Here is a 19,926-nt window from a genome sequence, read left to right on the forward strand (position 1 = left end):
TCAAAAATAAAGACAAAATAAAGACATCCGCAAGAGGACAAAGACAAAGAGAATTCACTGCCAGCAAGTCTTCCTGGAAGAAATGCTAAAGGAGCCAGTACCAGATACTAACCCATTTCTACAGAAAGAAGCGGAGAATGCAGAAAACGGCCACACGTGGGCAAATACAGAAGACACAGCAAACATGTCTTTCCAATGAGAACCTAAAAATATATCTCATTCCATCTTTTAACTTCTTTAAAAGATACAAGATCATATAAAGCCAGGGTTTGCACACTTCTGTTGTGACAGGTCAGACAGCACGTATTTCAGGCTTTGCAGGCCATGGAATCTTTCCTGCAGCTCCCTGGTTGTAGCTCAGCAGTAGCTGTAGACAACATGTCCATGGATGAGCGTGACTGTGATCCAGCGAAACTCCGCCTGCAAAACGAGCAGCCTGACGGATCTGGTGCTCAGGCCGCAGCCCGGCAGCAGCCCATATAGGGTGACGGTTACACAGTCATATTGCTGGCATTATAACAGACAGGCCACAGCACGGCAACAGCCCATACAGGGTGGTGATTACACAGTCATAAAGCTGGGATTATAACACACAAAGATGTGATATATGTGGCAATAATGCCGAGAAAGAAGGGGCAGGATATATGTTGGATCAGTGTCCATAGTTTAGCAGAATTAGGTAACTGCTAGGGACTACCAGTGGGAGTAGGCTTGGGCTACAAACAGGCTCCAGAGAATGGGGGGTGGCAGGAATGTTCTAAAACAGGACAGGGTGATGGCTGCAGAGCTCTGTAAAGTTACTGAAACGACTGAATCATGCATTTACGATGGCTGAGGTTTATGGTATGCAGATACACCTTAGTAGACCTGTAAAAGGAAAAGGTAATTAACTGCATAAAACAAAACAAAACATAGAATTTAACACCTGTAGGGGCAGCGCATACGACAGCTCTAATAGGAAGGAAGGAGCTGGGTAACGGAAGGTCCCACTGCAAAGTTATCACATTATACCTGAGGGAGCGAAACGCGATTGGAAGACACACTGCGATAATAGAAAATACGTGGTATACACCATGAAGTAGCCGTTAAGATGAAAAAGATGTGTAGCTAAAAAGCCAACAGCAGAAATAAAATACAATACTAAAAATGTATGTTTGTAAAGTATACATTAATATAAATGACAAAATAATAAAATATACATATATGTATATATACAATACATATGAGTGTATTATTGTATATATACATATAGAATAATTTGTATACACAAAAATGTATATAATTTGGATATATACAAATTATATGTATAATTATATGTATAATGTTTATAATTTACATTAATACAATTATACATGTATGTGTACAATTTACATTAATATCTGTCTAGTATATAATTATATACATTTAATGTATAAATACATATCAATTTATAAATATAAACTTTATACTTATATATGTAACGTATGTTATTAAGCAGTTATATACATGTGTATGTGTGTGTGCTAAGTTGCTTCAGTCGTGTGTGACTCTGTGAAACCCTATGGACTGCAGCCCACCAGGCTCCTCTGTCCATGGGATTCTCCAGGCAAGAATACTGGAGTGGGTTGTTGCGCCCTCCTCCAGGGGATCTTCCCGACTCCAGGATCAAGCCCACGTCTCTTTTGTTAGCCTGGCAGGTGGGTTCTTTACCACTAGTGCCACCTGGGAAGCTATGTATATATATTTAAGTAACTCTAAAACATGGTAACGGAGAAGGCAATGGCACCCCACTCCAGTGCTCTTGCCTGGAGAATCCCATGGGCGGAGGAGCCTGGTAGGCTGCAGTCCATGGGGTCACGAAGAGTTGGACACAACTGAGCGACTTCATTTTCACTTTCCTGCATTGGAGAAGGAAATGGCAGCCCACTCCAGTGTTCTTTCCTGGAGAATCCCAGGGATGGGGGAGCCTGGTGCGTTGCCATGTATGGGGTCACACAGAGTCGGACACGACTGAAGCGACTTAGCAGCAGCAGCAGCAGCAGCAAAACATGGTAAGGAATGAGGGGAAGAGGAGAAAGGATGGATTGAGTAAAATTAGAAAGCAACTAGCAAGATGGTAGGGTTTAAGCCACCCATATTGACAATATATTAAATATAAAAGGACTTAAAATTCCAATCAAAAAGGTAGAGATTGTCAGATGAACTTTAAAAACCAGCCCTGATTACATGCTATCTAGGCAAAATGGACTCTAAATAAAAAGAAGTGATGTGATAGTCGCTCAGTCGTGGCTGGCCCTTTGCAACCCCATGGACTGTCCATGGGATTCTCCAGGCCAGAATACTGGAGTGGGGAGCCTTTCCCTTCTCCAGGAGATCTTCCCAACCCAGGGATCAACCCAGGGTCTCCTGCATCGCAGGCGGATGCTTCACCAGCTGAGCCACCGGGGGAGCCCTTGAATGGGGAAGACGACATGACACGGGGCGTGCGGCAAGCGCTCAGCCGCGCAGGCGTCTCTGGCTCTCTGAGACCCCATGGACTGTGGCCCGCCAGGCTTCGCTATCCATGGGGACCCTCCAGCCAAGAACACTGGAGTGAGTTACCATTTCCTTCTCCAGGGGATCTTCCCAACCCAGGGATCGAACACGTGTCTCCTGCATTGGCAGGCAGGTTCTTTACCACTACTGCCACAAGGCAAGAAAAGAAAAATATCTAATCGTTTCAAAATAACAATCATTTTTAAAACTAATCATTTCATAATAATAATAAAGGGCACAATTCATAAAAAAAAACGACACCTGTATACACCTAATAATAGGGGCAAAACACTGAAGTGCAGACTGGAAAAGCTGAAAGGAGAAATAAACAAATCCACACTGAAGACAGAGACTAGCACTCCGCTCAGTGCCCGGTAATCTTCCAAAACAAGACAGGGAAGGAGAGGACTGGCCCACCCGTCAGCCAACAGGCCACACCAACACACCTGGAGATCACGCCATCTGACGGGGGCAGAGCACATGCTCCTCTTCACTGAGATGGCCCATTTAAATATCTCGACAAATTTAAAATAACTTAAACCATTTACCGTCAGCGAGGTATTCACTCTGACCCCCGACATGACCAAGTCAGTATGACATAAACACAAATATCAAAGGAAAAGAATAGAAAGTCTACAATAGTCCCACACTTTGTAAGATCAATTGACTGTTTACAAAGCAGCCAAAATATTCCAATAGAAAATTAATGGTCTTTTCAACAGCAGTGCTGGGACAAGTGGATACGTATTTGGGGGGAAAATACCTGGACGCTTACTTCATAGCATGTGGAAAAATTAAGTCAAAATGAATCAGAGCTAAATGTAAAACTTACAACTGCCAGGCACTAGTGATGGAATTCCTTTGGTAGGGGGCAGGCCAGCTGGGGAGAGGCCTCAGGAGGGGGCTAGGGGTGCCGGTTACACCAGTGTGTCCACTTGGGCAGAAGGCACTGAGCTACACTCCAATCACTTGTACCTTTTCCCCAAAAATGTTTCAATTCTACATAAAATTGAAATGAGGAAATTTTAAACTGAATGCCAATAAACTTGAAAATACAGAGGAATTGGACATATTCCTAGAGACACACGGGCCAGCATCGCTCAGGAGAAACCAGCTATGCAAATAATCCTGTGATGATTCAGCGATCAAAACCCCTCCTTAAAACCGGTCCACCAGCGTCTGCAGGCCCAGCGCCCCCTGAATTGCACTCAAGATTCCAGGAGAAGCGCCCAGGATCTTAGAGACTCCAGCCGGGCTCAGAGAACCCTCCCTGGTTGAACACGCGCTGGTGAGGAGGCGACACCTGCCAACCGCGGAGTTCCCACCGACCCCTGCTTGCAGGGCTTGGAGCAGGCGGGGACCCCTGGCCCACGGGCTGGTCCCCAGTGTGCCCCTGTCCCCATGGAGCCCGCGGGGGAAGCCCAGGCCTAGGGGGACTGCAGCTACGGCGGCTCCTCTCTGGCCAAGTTGCCCGTGTGACCCGAGCAAGCCCGTCCACCTCTGAGCCTTGACTTCCCCGGATGTTAGAGAGCTGCTATGCCCACGGAGAACCAGAGGGGTGCAGAGGCCGCGGCGCGGCGGGGAGCTGGGAGCCAGTCCCGGTGGATTCCGGGCCGCCCGCTGGAAGGGGAGACCCAGGTCTGCTCCACGCCGAGCCCGCTGCCCTGCGGAAGCCACGGGCGAGGGCGGCGGACCCCGCACCGTCCAGCCGCAGTCTCCCCGTCCTGCCCATCCCCCAAGTGGGCGCGCTGGGTGAGCGCCTGGGAATCGGAGGCCGGAGGAGGAGCCACTGGCCGAGGTGCTCAGCTCGCGGGGCCGCGCGGGGGCTGGACGCGGCAGGGGAAGGCCAAGGGTGGCCGAGCCCCGGCCCCGGGGCCCCCGCCTGGCCCGTACGGGTGGCTCCCCGCTCCCTGTGCCCCGCGCTCCGGGCTGGGGCACCGGCCGAGGGGCGGAGAGCTGCGCGGACCCGCCCAGGAAAGCAGCCCGGCCGCCCCCAGCCCGCATCCTTCTCTGAGTCACAGCAAAACAAGGCCGGGACCGCCCTCCGAGCCGGGCTGGCAGGCGTGTCCCTGCGGGCGCGGGCTGCGGCCTGCCCAGAGCCGGATCGCGGCTGCGGGAGGCGGGGACCCCAGGCGGTGTGCAGCCGGACCTTGGCCTGGGTGCTGCGGTGCAAGGCCCCGAAGTCAGGCGGGGATACCCCAGGCCCCAAGAAGCTGTACCCCCAGACCTGCTCCCGGGGAGGTTGGAGGCTGAAAGGAAAGGCCGGGGGAAACCTGAGGGCCCGGGAACCTGGGGGCCAGGAGGCCCAGCCCGCCCAGCTTGGGCTGGACCAGCACCGCTCCCGCTGCTGAGGTCCCAGTTGGCCTAGTTCTGCCCTCACAATACCACCCCCCACCACCACCCCCCGCCCCCTGGGCGCCAGAGCCCTACAGCTAAGGTAGGAACCACAAGTGTGGGCTCAGGGAGGCAAGTACAGGCCGACCCCAAGGTCAGGCCGGCGGGAAGGTGCAGGGCTGTGGCTGTAAGTTCTGGGTCCCTCTGCACCCCTTAGGGCAGAACCCCAGGCTGGCTGGAGCCCAGCCCAGAGACGCACAAACAGGAAGGAGGAAATCCTGCCTGCCCCAGGGCCAGGCGGCCAGCAGCCCTGCCAGCCTCGGACCTGCCCCCACGGAGGGGAGAGGAGACCTCCTTGCAGCCCCGAGCTCTGTCCTGCCAGTCCCCACGTCCTGTGGGGCCCCCCGCACCCTGAGTGCATGGGAGGAGTCCCAGCAGCTGGCCTGACCCGGCCCTGGCCCTGCAGAGAGCCCAGACCCAGCAGGCGCCTGGAATAATGACCGGTAACATAAGGTCCACTCTGCAGAGGAGGAGGTGGAGGCGACTCGCTGAGCCAGGCCCAGCCGGTCCGGCTGCTGGCACCTGCTGCCTCGCCCAATGCTTGTCCCCTCCTCCTCAGGGCTCAGGCCTGGCCCCGGCCCCAGCACCCCAGTTGGGCTACATATGCACCCTAACTAGTCCACGGCCTCAAACGCTACCTACTGGGGGGCTTGGGGGGTAGGGGTGGGCAACACATTATCAGAAAAGCTTCACTCCCAAGAATGGCAGTCCTCTCGGGTGGGGCCTCCAGGAAGCATCTGCGGAGCGGGCGGGGCCAAGGAGCAGCCCGACGCTGGCTGGGGGACAGCTGCAGAAAGGGGGCGTTCACCTGGATGACTTCCCTACACTCACCTTGTCCTTGGGGCCCCGGACTGACCTGGCGACTCTCCCGCCAGCCCCAGCCAGGGGGCAGTTCTTAGGGGGCCCAGCGTAGGGCCATTCATGGGTGCAGCAGGTTTGCCTAAACAGAACCCAGGTGTGCACCTGACTGACCGCCCCAGGAGCCGGGCTCCAGCCTCCAGGTGGGCCAGGTGTGGGGCGAGTTTACTCCGGCAACGGTAGGACCCGGGGCTGTCAGTGCAAGGAGAGCGGCCAGCAGCAGGGCCCTCGAGAGTGGCCTGAGTGTCCGCCCCGGGGTGCGTGTGTGTTCACAAGCCTGGAGGCCTGAGTGTCCGCCCCTGGGGTGCGTGTGTGTGTGTGTGTTCACAAGCCTGGAGGCGTGTGTCCGCCCCTGGGGTGCGTGTGTGTTCACAAGCCTGGAGGCGTGTGTGTCCGCCCCTGGGGTGCGTGTGTGTGTTCACAAGCCTGGAGGCGTGTGTGTCCGCCCCTGGGGTGTGTGTGTGTGTTCACAAGCCTGGAGGCGTGTGTGTCCACCCCTGGGGTGCGTGTGTGTGTGTGTGTGTTCACAAGCCTGGAGGCCTGAGTGTCCGCCCCTGGGGTGCGTGTGTGTGTGTGTTCACAAGCCTGGAGGCCTGAGTGTCCGCCCCTGGGGTGCGTGTGTGTTCACAAACCTGGAGGCGTGTGTTCACGGGGTCTTCATGCCCATGTCGGGTGTGTGTGTGGACAATGTGCACAGCCCCAGGTGAGCCCCTGGCCGGCCCAGGCTCCCTCCACAGGGGACACTGCCCTTGGGCTGGGAGCCCAGTGTCCACAGGGGCGCCCGGGACACCCTGCCTCACCCCACCCTGGAACGTCAGGAGGAAAGGGCTGAGCGCAGCTGACTTGTCATGAGACCTCCAGACTTTCTGAAGCAAAGCCCGCAGGCGGTCGAGGGCCCGCCCTGCCTCCCTGATATTTCTCAAGAGAGGTCTGCTGCTTGGGATGGCAGCCTGGGCTTCGGCTCTGCTTGCAGGAAGGCCTCGGTGCCCCCGGCCCACAGCCACCTCCACGGCAGCCCTGGTGGCTTTCAGGCCACCCTCTCCAGCCTCGCTGGCTGCCTGGCCCACCAACACCGGTGCCCTCCCCGGACCTTCGGAGCTGCGCTCCAGACCAGCCCTCTCTCCCGACCTCTGCCCTTTTCATATGCGGCTTCCTCTGCCATCTCACCGTCCAGCTTGGCCACCTTGTCATCATCTCTGGCCACTCCCTGGTCCCTGGTCCCTGGAACATTCTCCCCAACACTGGCATGCAGTAGGTGCATAATAAACGCAGAGCCAGGAGTAGGTGGGTAGAGGAAGGGACAGTGAGCCCCGCCCAGCCTGAGGGTGCGGCGGGGTCTCAAGGGCTAGGAGGGAAAGCAGGTGAGCCCAGCGCATCGCCTTCTGCAGCTGGACACTCGGAGGCCTGAAGGCGGCTCCCAGACCGCCAGCTGCATGGGCCTGGCAGCAGAGAGCAGGAAGGCCCCCCGGGAACCTGGGGGCCAGGAGGCCCAGCCCGCCCAGCTTGGGCTGGACCAGCGCCGCTCCCGCTGCTGAGGTCCCAGTTGGCCTAGTTCTGCCCTCACAATACCACCCCCCACCACCACCCGGCTGGAGCCCGGCTCCTGGGGCGGTCAGTCAGGTGCACACCGGGGTTCTGTTTAGGCAAACCTGCTGCACCCATGAATGGCCCTACGCTGGGCCCCCTAAGAACTGCCCCCTGGCTGGGGCTGGCGGGAGAGTCGCCAGGTCAGTCCGGGGCCCCAAGGACAAGGTGAGTGTAGGGAAGTCATCCAGGTGAACGCCCCCTTTCTGCAGCTGTCCCCCAGCCAGCGTCGGGCTGCTCCTTGGCCCCGCCCGCTCCGCAGATGCTTCCTGGAGTGCGTGTGTGTTCACAAGCCTGGAGGCCTGAGTGTCCGCCCCTGGGGTGCGTGTGTGTGTGTGTGTCCTGATCCTCCCGCCCACCCCAGCAGGCCCAGCAGGCCCGAGTCTGTCTGTGTCCAGGTGAAAGGCCAGCACCCAGATGCCCAGCGCCATGGGACCCTGGGACACCACCGCAGGCCCCCACGGCCCGCCCGGCACCTGCAGATAAGCGTGGCTGAAGCGCCTTCCCCTCCCTCAGGCCCTCAGCGCATCAGAGCGTCACCTGAAGGACCCACCCTCGGCCACACAGCCTGGCTGGGGGTCTGCCTTTTCTGGGACTGAAACGGCCATGCTGACCACAGTGACCCTTGGCCACCAGGACCTGACCAGCCTGCCCCTCCAGCATCAGCTGGGCTGGAGGAGGGCAGACTCAGGGAGATGGCGATGGAGATGCCCAGCCCAGCTCTGCCACCACCCCCCACCCCCCGAGTCGCCCCCTCCACCCTGCAGGGGTGGCTGGGCACCCCAGGGCTGGGCCCAGGAAGGGGGCAGGGGGCAGGGGGCAGAGGGTGGGTACCGAAGACCGCTCAGCTGCTTACCGAGGCAGACGTCCTCCCAACTTGCCCCGAAGTGAAGATCCAGACTCCCAGCTCCCTGGGTCTGTCCTCCCGGCTCCGCCCCTCCAAGCCCCGCCCTCAGGCCCCCTTCCCAGGCTGGCCCAGAGTCAGCCAAGACCTCTCCCCGACCGGAGGGACCGGGCGGGCCCCCTCACAGGCCCCCACAGCTGGGCTAGGCTCCTCCCGCTCAGTTTCAGGAGCAGGGGGGGCCCCGCCTCTCCCCCAGAGTGCCCCCCCAGTCAGAGCAGCTGACTGGGGGAGGAAACACCAGCATGCTCAGGGATGCGGTGAGTCATTGCCACCGCCCTGCCCTGGCCTGGCCCAGCCCAGTCTTGCTGTGTGGACAGACTCGCTGTCACACAGGACCATCCAGGCAGGCTGGGCACCAGCCTGGGCCAGAGGCTGGGGGGCTGGCAGGCCGGGGTGCCGGGGAGGGATGGAGGCCCTTCCCGGACGGACTAAGATGGCTCCCTCTGCGGGGGCAGTGCCTCACAGCCCCTCAGGCTCTGCGGAGACCCCCGCCCAGGGCACAGCCAGCCTCTTCCACGGCCAAGACCACAAAGGCCAGAGCAGGGCCAGATGGAGCCTGTCCATGGCCTGGGCCAGCGGCCTCGGGGAAGGCAGCCTTGGCCACTGCCCCCTGGCCAAGCCCCTCGAGGGCAGCCTGACCCTGGCCACCCTCTAGCCCCTTCAGCCAAAACCCAGCGCCCAAAGTTCCAGGGCACCTGATGAGCTAGCTGGGCGTGGTGGTCCCTGGAACCAGCGATCATCCCCAGCCCCCCATAGTCATTGGGTGTAAGCGGCTGAGCAGCACCTGCGGAAGCCCCCTGCTCCCCGGAGCCCGCCTGCCCAGCCTGCCAGCCCCTGTTGCCTCACCTTCCGCCCCCCAGAACTCCCTGCCCCTGGGGACCCCTGAGGGGGCGGGAGGACGGGGGCTCTGGCTGCCAAGCCCCGCCCTGAGCCAGGGCAGGCCCAGCAGGCCCCGGCAGGCCCACAGACTGTACTATCTGCTGGGTCCCAGGGCTGCCCCGCCCTGCCCCCCACGGTCCCGGGGGCGGGGCCCCGTGGGCACCTGCACCCCACAAGCAGGCTGGAGCAGGCCGGCCCGCTGAGGGGCCCAGCGGGGGTGCAAGGGCAGCGAGAGGTCAGGCCCAGCCCTAGGAGGGGTCAGCCTGCACCCGCGCCCCCACCAGACACACCCGCCAGCACCAGCAGCCACAGGGCTGGGGCTGCCTCGAGGAACCGAGGGCAACAGTCACCAAAAGAAGCCACTGGAGGCTAGGCTGCCCTGGAACAGGGGAGCTGAGAGCAGCCTTAAGAGCGGGGGACAGCAGGGACGGCCCCCGGCCGCTCAGAAGGCTCCGGCTAGCCTGAGGCAGCTGGCACTGCCCGGGACACGGGTGAGAGGCTGCAAGGGAGACCGGCACTTAGGCCACTCCTGGCGGCCCCCTACCCACCCCACAAAAACCTAGCGGTTGTAAACGACTCTGGTTGCGCGAGAGGAAAAGCAGCTCGGCCTGCTGGCCCGCGAGCACACCTGGCCCACCGGCCCACACAGTTCTCACCTGTGGACTCTGTTTCCGGCCTGGCGCCCCACCAGGCTGCCGCCTCCGGGCGGGCTGACTCAGCTGGAAGGAGGGCCAGGTGCTGGCGCAGAACAGCGAGCCCCAGTGCCTCCCCACCAGAGCTGGGGTGCCCCACGCCAGTCAAGCTGCCCCCACCACCTGCCCTCCCTGGACGTTCGCCTAAGCGTGGCCAGCCTCCCCGCCCGAGCAGCCTGGGCCCCTCTGCGGTGCCGTCTGAGGGCTGGGCCTCCTCCAGCCTCATTGTCCCCACCCCCAGGACAGGCCCTCCCCGGACTCCAGCGTGGATGCTCGCTGCTTGCTCAGCCCCAGCCCCCTCCCGGCATGGACCCTGGTTTGTTCCCCAGCGGCCAGCGCCAGCCACCCCTGGGAGGTGGGCGCCAGCTGGAGTGCTGGGAGGGAAGCGAGGGAGCCAGCTGAAGGGGCAGGGCCCTGGGTCAGCACCGCTGTGAGCCAGTCGGGGCGAGGGTCCAGGGCCTGCCCCGCACCCCCCCTCTGGGCTGGCATCTGTTCCGAGGGGTGTGCCTGGCCCCCCATTGGACAAGCACGCTGAGTGAGGGCCTGCCATTGCCTCGGCGCCCAGGGACCCCACCTGCCGGTCCCCTGGCTCCAGGTGGCCAGGCAGGTGCAGGGCCAGCGGAAGGGCCCGTGGGCACCTCCAGGCCTGCATGCAGGCTGCCAGGCACGTGCCCGCCGGCCCCTGACACCCAGACTCCTAGCTTCTCCTCAGAGGCCCCGTGGGAAGGGGTGGGGCAGGGCCGGGGTCAGCTGAGAGTGAGTCAGCTAGTGAGGAGGTTGGGGGCGAGAGTGCCCTTCCGGTGGGTGTGTCACAGAGGAGCCCGCGGGTGCGTCTGCCTCCCAGGAGCAAGGACTGCCCTGGGGGTGGCCACCCCAGGGGTCCTGAAGCCAAGCGCCCAGTGGAGGCCACCTCCTTCCCGCCTGAGCTGGGCCCGGCAAGACTGGTGGTTCCTGGGGACAAGGGCAACAGCCAGGGTCAAGGGCGGTGTGGAGGAGGCAGTGCGGGCGGCCCACCATCAGCGTGGGGTGGGAGGCCACTCAGGGCTCGAGCCCCAAACGCAGAAGTCTTGCCCTGGCCCAGCGGGGCCCGATCTGCAGGGCCCCCACCCGCACTGAGAGTGGACAGTGGGGCTGAGCCGCCGAGAAGGGGCCCAAACACATACGCCCGCTGCTGGAGTCCCGGCCCTAGCCCTCCCCGCTCTGCGCCCGGCCGTCCTCTCAGTGGTGGGCACCCATATCCGGTGCTGTGTCCAGGCAGGAGCCCAACTGGGATCCTTCCCAGAGCTCCTGGTGGTTCACCAGCTAAGGCGGTGGGGAGCCAGCCTCTGCCGGCGGCAGTGGGGGGCCTGCCCTGGGCCTGATGTACCGGCTCCCACAGGGCTCTCGGGGGAGGGGGCCCAGCGCGGCCCCTCACCCTCCTGTGCCCACACGGGGGCCCCTCCAGCCCCCCAGGCAAGCAGTGGGCTCGGGCATGCCACTGCCCACCCCGCCCTGGCCCTCAGGCCTCCTGGGCCCGGCTCCATCTTTCCATTTTAGAAAGTGCTTCTGACTATTAAATATTTACCCCTGTGAGGTGGACCTTTAGCTCAGGCAGCCTGTGCCCCAAAAAAAGAAACACCAGGGAAACCTGCAGGGAGGGGAGCCTGGCGATGCCCCTGAGGCTCCTGGAGCAACAGGCCCGGCCAAGAGTGGGGAGGGGCTGTGGGGAGGGGCTCGGGGAGGGCGGCTGACTCCTCGAGGCCGTCCCGCGCTGCGCTTAGCCTCTCTTCTGCCCTCAGCTCCTCCATCACCCCTCCTGCACCCTGCTGGGCCTCATCCCTTCCCATGGGACCTGCCCTGAAACACTCTGGGGCTCCCAGCAGTCCTGGGAACACAGCCCTTCCTCCTAACAGCATTAATCCCTGCCCCACCCCGGACCGACCCATTAAGCTGCTTGCTGCTCCCCATCAACACGCTCTCCAGGCTCTCCCCATCAGGCGGCCCTTCCTTCTGGAAGCCCCCCCTGGCTCCCATGTGGGCTGAGGGTGCCCTGGTGGCAGAAGTCCTACCTGTCTCATTTCTGCTCAGTAAACACCCCTGCCTCCCAGCCTGTGGACACCTGAGGCCCAGGGCCCCGGGACGCACAGATGGACGGATGGATGGGCAGACAGGAAACCCCTCTTCACAGGAGTCCTAACAACAGGGTCTGCTTCCTCCTGCCCCTGCAGTGCAGGCGACCCGGGCTCCATCCCTGGGTCGGGAAGACCCCCTGGAGGAGGAAATGGCAACCCACTCCAGTAGGCTTGCCTGGAGAATCTCACGGACAGAGGAGGCTGGGCAGCTACAGTCCACGAAGTTGCAAAAGTCGGGCACGATTCAGTGACTAAATCACCACCTCCTGCTCCCATCCCAGAGGACCGAGTCAGGGGAATTTGGGCTTTCCACCCCTGAAGTGGGTGGTGGGGGCCCCGGATGGCCCAGGCCCACTCCCCTGTCTGGGGCTCTCCTCCCTGGCACCTCCACTTCCCCAGCCCCAGGCTAACCAGCCCCAGGCTGGACCTGAAAGACAGCACATCTGCAAAGGCAGTCACAGAAGATACAGAGCCGGTCAAAGTCTGAAGGAGAACAATCCAGGGGGCTTCCAGGAAGAGGCAGCTCCTGGCTGGGCCCAGATAGAAGCACTTAGCCAGAGGGAAGAAGGGCATCACGGCATTCCTGCCACAGGCCCAGCCACGGTGAGCCCCAGGTGGAGCGGGCGCAAGGCGGGAGGCAGGTAGTTTGGGGGCACTGGACCCTCCTGTCCACGCCTGGGCCCTGCCCCACTTCCTAAGAGGCCTTGGGGCAGGAGCCAGGCTGTCCAGCTTGTCTCCCCAGAAGAAGACGGGGTGTCGTCAGGGACACACACACATGCCATCACCAGGGGTGGCTTTCAGAATCTCATTAAAGTGCCGGGAAGGTCCAGACCCCCACCCAGGATGACTGCCCCCGTCTCCTTCTCGGTGCCTGTCCCTGTGTGCCCCTGCCTGGCGGTGCAGGGCAGCGCCAGAGCCTGGGCACGGCTGCTCTGGCCCCGTAGAGGCCACAGAGGCTCCCCGTTGGCTCCAGGCTCTGCCTCGCTGCGCTGAGACTCCGTGGCCCCGTCTCCACCAGTGCAGAGGACCAGGCAAAGCCGCCAGGCAAAGGACCGCTCACGGGGGCAGCCCTAGGCCTCCTTGGCCACAGCTCTCTACCCCGCCTGGGCCTAAGCAGCCGTGGTCACTCCCATTCACAGATCTGAGACCCAGCCCAGAGCTCAGAGCCCAGGGCTGTGCAGGGGCCATCAGAGGGGACGCCTGACACTGCACGGCACTCCCAAAGGCCCTGGGGTTGCCGTGGCCCCTGCCAGGGAAAGACCACCCAGACCCCCTCGTGGTGTCACCAGCCCCTGGGGCTCTCTGGCTCTTGTGGGGGCTTCTGAGGGGGGGTGCGGGAGGGGCCACAAACCAAGCCAGAGGTTGGAGGGCAGAGGCCCAGCCTGGGAGCTGGGGCTTCCCAGGTGGCTCAGTGGTAAAGGACCCACCCGACAGCGCAGGAGCTGTAGGAGACCCGGGTTCGATCCCTGGGTCGGGAAGACCCCCTGGAGGAGGAAATGGCAATCCACTCCAGTACTCTTGCCTGGAGAATCCCATGGACAGAGGAGCCTGGTGGGCTACAGTCCACGGGGTGGTAAAGAGTGGGACACAGCTGAGTGACTCAGCAAGCATGCGTGTCCGTGGTCTAGCTGCCCAGGACCCAGCTCTGCCTCAGGAAGGACCCAGCTGTCCCTGGAAGAGGAAGGCGGGGAGGGGGGGGGACACCCCGGGTGACGTGGTTGGTGCCTGCAGAAGGGCGGTGCGCCCGGGAGGAGCAGGGGGAGGCCCCAGGAAGATGGCAGTGGGGCAGGGGTGTGCGAGTGAGTGAGAGGTACTCAGCCACGCCCAACTCTGTGCCACCCTGTGGACTGCAGCCCGCCAGGCTCCTCTGTCCATGGACTCCTCCAGGAAAGGATACTGGAGTGGGTGAGTGGGTGAGTGCTACTCAGACTGGCCTGCTGCTGCTGCTGCTAAGTCGCTTCAGTCGTGTCCAACTCTGTGCGACCCCATAGACGGCAGCCCATTAGGCTCCCCCGTCCCTGGGATTCTCCAGGCAAGAACACTGGAGTGGGTTGCCATTTCCTTCTCCAATGCAGGAAAGTGAAAAGTGAAAGTGAAGTCGCTCAGTCGTGTCAGACTCTGTGTGACCCCATGGACTGCAGCCCACCAGGCTCCTCCGCCCATGGGATTTTCCAGGCAAGAGTACTGGAGTAGGTTGCCATTGCCTAGCCCACAGTAAAGCTGGGCGGATCCCTGCGCTGGTGTGTTCCAAACACAGCCACCAGAGGGCAGCCTCCGCGTGCAGGTTGGACCTGACACAGCTCCCATCCCCGGGCTGGGGCACAGGCTCTGAGACAGGCCTTCAGAGAACCTGGAGCGGCTGGTCCAGGAGGGAAGCTTTGTGCTGGGCTGAAAGACAAGGGACGAGGAGGGTCTGCCCGCCGCTGGCCTGCCAGGAGGGAACTGCACAGGATGATGCCTGCACTGAAGCCCTAAGCATGTGTGTGCTCTGGCCTCCTCCGAAGGGTGGAGAGGGTCTGAGAATCTGCATGTTGGACACAACTCACAGGGCCCCTGACCCAGCAAGTCTTGTTCCCTAAGCGGGGTTGGTTTTTCCGGCTGGACACAAGGAGGAACTTCCCCAGAGGCCAAAGAAGCACAGGTCAAAGTGAGAATGAGGCCTCAGCTGGGGGGGGGCTCTCAGCACAAGCCTCTGTGAGACAGGAGGGTGGATGAGATGGCCGGAGACCCTGCAGATTAGGCGCCTCCAGGCAGCCCGTAAGCGAGGAGGAGGCCAGCATGGGAGGCAGAGCAATGGTCCCACGTCCTTTGGGCCCTTCTGTCCCTGCGATGCAGTGGAGTCCCAGAGGCGTGGGCCGGGCCCACCGCAGCCAGGAGGAGGGGGCTGGGAGCCCGTCATCCTCCCGTTGGCCATCCAGGGAGAACTGGGGTGGGATTCTCACCTGGGCAAGGGATGCCCACACAAGAGGTGAGCTGGGCTTCAGGGCCAGCCAGACAAACGGACAATAGGAGGGACCACGGCGGCTCCTGTTGCAGCTGGAGGGGTTCCCCACCCTCTCCACATCAGCACTGCCGTCAAGCCAGGGAGTGGGGTTCCGCCTGTGCCGATGCAGTGTGGCCCCAGCCGCCCTTGCCGCAGTTGGCCAGGTGTCCTGGGTGTGGCCAGGCTGCGGCATGACTGACCCTGAGCTGGAAGGACTGTCCCTGCCCCACCCCACCCTGCCCTCCATGCTGCTGAGACACCCAGGCCCCGAAACTGGGCCCAGTGCAGGGACAGACAGATGACAGACACACTGAGCCCCCGGTTCTCATCCTGTGGCCAGAGGCCCAGAGGGAGGCCCTTTCCCTTGCCCAGCACTGGGGGACCCTGTGCCTGAGCTCTGATCCCACTCAGGCCCCTCACCAAGTCCCAGACCTCAGCCAACCTAGCGACCCAGCACACAACAGCCACACGCTGGACCCGGCCCAGCTTGGCCCCACAGTTCTGGACCAAAGCCAGGAACCTTAACTCCTGGTCAACCTAGGCTGGTCGCCCCAAAACAGATCAGAGGGCCGTCCTGGAGACCATTCCCCACCATCTGGTGACTCATGGTAGTCTCACTCCACGCACACGTGCAGCCCTCCCCAGGCGGCTGCCTCCAGGGACAGCACGATGTCCCAGAGGGCTACAGCAGGGGCGCAGCGGCAGAGAGGGAGGTGCAGACAGGACAGTGAGGTTCAGAGAGGCGAGGAGCGACACAAGAGTGGGGAAGAGTTGGCGACCCGGGGAACAAAGTGAGCAGCAGAGATAGAGGGGAGGCCGACGGACAGGGACAGGTAAGAAAGGAAGCGAGGGAGCAGAGAAGCAGAGGTCCGAGCAGCCCCGAGGCGCAGAGACGCGCTCGAGACCGCAGGCCGGTCCCAGAGGCGCCCCCACCCCGGCCGGCGCCGCAGCCCGCCCGCACTGAGCTCCCCAGGACCCGCCCGGCGCGCGCCCGGCGGGGAGCCCACCCGCCCCGAGGGGAGCGGGCTGCAGGCGGGGAGGAGGCGCACCGCTGCCGGGGGCTCCGGGCCAGGTAGGCAGCATCACGTGGAAGCAGTCGCACATCTTGGCGGCCGGGCGGTGCGGGCCCGCGGCGGCCCGTCGCGTCCAGGCGCAGGTCCCGGCTCCGGCGCGCGGGCCGCCCGGGGGCCGGGCGAGAGCCGCACTCTGCCTCCGCAGCCCTGCACTGCAGCTGGCGGCCGGCAGCAGACTGCGGGCTGTGCAGGCGACCCCCAGCCCCGCCACCGCCCGGACCCCGCCCCGGCCCGCCCAGCCCGCGCCGAGCCGCAGCGGAGCGAGCGCGGGTGGGGCCGCCGTCCTCATTCAGCCCATTGGCTGCGGCCCTCAAGGCCCCGCCCTCTTGGCGGCCACGCCCCGCCCCCGTCCGGCGGGGAACCAGTCCGAGACAGGCCCCGCCCCCTAAGGTCCCGCCCCTCCCCGCCCCCCAGGTCCGGCCCTGCGGGTTTCCCACCTCCAGGCCGACACCCCGCGCCAGCCGCGCTACGGCCTAGCCCCGCCCTTAGCCTGGCCCCGCCCCGCGCCCTCAAAGGACCTTTCAAGCGTGTTGACTTTGGGCGTCTGCCAGCGAGGGGTCCCGGGACGCTGCGCCAGACTCCTGGACTTGACCTGCTCACCGCAGTCTTGTCTCCCAGTCTGGGAACTGACATGGCAGTCACACGCTGGGGAGCGGGGCACCCTGGACGAGGGCCTAGGGGTAGTCGGGGTCCAGGGAGGCCATGGCCTGCGACCTGACCCCACTAACCCTGCCCTGGGGGCTCCCGATCTGGAGGTGTGCGCTGCCAGAGGTAGCATGGTGCAACGGTGGAAGTGGGCGGGGAGCGGGCCTGGAAGGCTCCGCGTGGACAGCCTAAGCTCGGACTTCAGGAGCAGGGCAGAGGGTTCTGGACCGAAGCGACCCTGGAGTGTGTGCGGAGTATGGGAGTAAGAGGGCAGATGCTGGCTTACGCTGCCCAAGCCTAGGCTCAGCGCGGCTGGGGGCAGGGGCAGCAGGACTGGGCCCCGGGGTCTGCAGGAAGATTACCAGGTGGCCGGGCGTTGCCCCGTGGGGTGCACTGCTGGAAGGCAGGAGCCCTGCAGGAGGGTGGGGGCTGGACCAGGACGGCGGTGTGATGAGTGAGAAGAACCCTTAAGTGGGCAGAGGGGACTCGGTGAAGATGAGTGGGGAGGGCTGGCCCACCCTGGGCCCTCGCTTGAGTGGCACGTCTTGGGGCGAGGGCAGAGGGTGGGGAAGCCCAGGAAAGACGTTTCCATAGAAGTAGGGATTGGCTGAGGTTCAGCCTTGTGCAGACTGAGAAAAGGCCCTTTGGGGCATGCGGGTCTCCAGGGCTGGGGGGGAGAACCTGGGCCTGAGCAGACCCAGGAGAGCACGGCCACGTTCTCAGGGGCTGCCCTGGCCTGGGGTCAGCGGGGGCAACTTTTCCTGGGGCAGAAAAAGGCCAGGCTGAAACGGAAGACCCAACCACACAGACACACAGACTTGATACAGACACACAAACACACATAGACACACACACGCCACAGACACACAGACCCTCGTAGGTGAGATAACACACACTCACAGCAGTACCCAGACGCAGGTCCGCTTGGATCTGTCCTCATGCACTCCGAGACAGGCACCACCCCCCGACCCCACCCCACACACACACAGATGCTTGAGAGTGCGCTCAAAGGCATGCACGCACTCGGGACCCCGTGCCCAGATGAGCACAACAGGAGCAGACACACGCAGGGGCACGCACACACAGACCGCACGATGCATTCCTGGGCACACTTGGGGGGCACACAGCCCGCCAGGCCCAGGTGAGATGCCTCGTGGGATGACTCATGCCTGGTGTTCCCGTTAGCCAGGCCGCAGCCAGGCAGCCTTCCAGCAGTGGGTCAGATGGACGCACTCATCATTGCTGGGAAGAGGCCTTGGCAGCTTCCAGCCTCTAGAGCCTGTGGCACGATGGGGCACTGCTGTGTCCTTCAGGTGGGGTCACTGGGGCTTGGGCCTCACCCCTCCTGCCCTGATGTCTTCTCTCGGGCCAGCAGCACTCCCCAGGGGCCAGAGACCCTGCCCTGCTGTGTTCAGATGGGAGTCAGTCACTCGCGGGGACAGGGAGAGAGCTGTCTGTGTTCCTGGGTGTGCTTGGCACCTGCTTGGGCCTGTTAGGGGTCTCAGCCTACCTGTCTTCTGTGTGTTTGACTCTGGCCTCAGGGGCCTGGGAACAAGCAGCCATCTGCAATCAGCGCAAGCTCTCTGTCGCCCTGCCCCTCGGATAAGTCATGATCCTGGGACCCCGTCCAGCTGCAGTGGCCTCACCCCGTGTGACACAGCCTGCTGGTCCAGCATGCTGCACGCAGGTTTGTGGGAGAGGGGGAGGTTGGAGCCTTGGGTGGGGCAGCCAGGGGACTCCCCATGTCAGCAGAGGCCAGGAGGAGGGGATCTCATGTGGCCACTGAAGGAGAGCAGAGGTGGGCACCGCTGGCCCCTGCCAGATCAGTCCCTGTGCAATTTGGTGCCCCTTGGGAATCCTGAATATTCATTGGAAGGACTGATGCTGAAGCTGAAACTCCAATACTTCGGCCACCTGATGTGAAGAACCGACTCATTGGAAAAGACCCTGATGCTGGGAAAGAGTGAAGGCAGGAGGAGAAGGGGATGACAGAGGATGAGATGGTTGGATGGCATCACCGATTTGACGGACACGAGTTTGAGCAAGCTCTGGGAATTGGTGATGGACAGGTAAGCCTGGTGTGCTGCAGCCCATGGGGTTGCAAAAAGTCGGACACAGCTGAGTGACTGAACTGACCGGGAATCCTGGCTGGCCAGGGCCTGGGGGAAGCTGGAGCAGGGACCCTCCCTGGGACCACTTCTGCCCTTGGCCTTGGTGAGGGCTGAGCAGGTTTACATTGTCCTGCTGGGGCCTGGCTGGCTCTGCAGCCAGGGAGGTGGCTGAGCACTGGCTCAGGGCCCCAGATTCAGGATGAGGGTAGGCAGGGGCCCCAGCCCGAGGGGCTGCCCCCGCTCTGCTGCCTGCTCTGAGGCAGAGGGCTGGCATCACCTGCTGCGCTCATCCCCATGTACCACCACGGTCCCTGCACGCCCATTTCATGTCTGGAAGGGTGTGGCCCCTTGGGCAGTGGGCCCCACAGGTGGCAGCCTGCAGCTGCATGGAGGGAGATGGCCCCCCAAGTTGGCCCCGGGGCAGGCAGGCTGGGTCCTGCCTCCCGCCATCCATCCCTCCTCCCACCTGCGGAGGCCGTGGATGCCCCAGCCTCGCCGCTGGGCCACAGAGCTGGACAGGCAGGACCTATGAGGCCTAGGCGAGCCCCACTCCCACCCTCCCTACAGCCCGGCTAGGCCCCTGCCGTGGAGCCCTGGCAGCCAGGAACTCCCGCCATCAGGCTCCGCTCCAGCCCCGTCCTGCGGTGCCCCTCTGGGCACAGATGCCCCCCCCCCCCCCCCCCCCGGGGAAGGCCACAGCAGCTAGGCATGGCTCAGGAATAGCTGCCCCGCCCCCGCCCCCAGGGCATGGAGATATGGCTGACCCACAGCTGTGCTGGCATTCACAAGGCCCCGCACCACTTCTGAGGGTTGCCCTACGGGGGCTGGCAGTGGCTGTCATGAGGCTCTCACAGGCTCACCTCCTCCCTGGGACCACCGCACCAGAGAGCTGGGGCTACACCCCAGCCTTGGGCCGCCGGTCAGGGGTCTCAGACTGGGTCCCAAGGCACTGGGGCTGGCAAGACAGGGCACTGCTGGGGCCGAGGGTGAGGAGCCAGGGCTGCTGACTAGAGCCCCCTAGGCCCCAGGTCCTCAGCAGAGCCCGCAGCCTGCCCCACCCACCTGGCTGGCGGTTCTCTGTGCCTTTCCAGGCAGGCAGGGATGTCCAGAGCATCAATGATTGATGCCTTCTTGCAGCCGCCGCAGCAGCATAATCAAAAATAGCTCAGCTGGTGTCC

General features: G+C 62.7%; 1 protein-coding gene across 1 annotated transcript in view; it reads right to left on the reverse strand.

Moving 5' to 3' along the window:
• Window positions 1-8,419, reverse strand: part of AHNAK2 (AHNAK nucleoprotein 2) — a 28,669-nt gene extending 20,250 nt beyond the window's left edge. Inside the window, exon 1 of the mRNA XM_069559929.1 lies at window positions 8,207-8,419. The gene's annotated coding sequence lies outside the window, so the exon portion shown is untranslated. The remainder of the gene's footprint in view (window positions 1-8,206) is intronic.
• Between the last annotated feature and the right edge of the window lie 11,507 nt (window positions 8,420-19,926).

This window comes from Ovis canadensis, chromosome 18 (genome assembly GCF_042477335.2).
Source record: "Ovis canadensis isolate MfBH-ARS-UI-01 breed Bighorn chromosome 18, ARS-UI_OviCan_v2, whole genome shotgun sequence".
Taxonomy (NCBI): domain Eukaryota; kingdom Metazoa; phylum Chordata; class Mammalia; order Artiodactyla; family Bovidae; genus Ovis; species Ovis canadensis.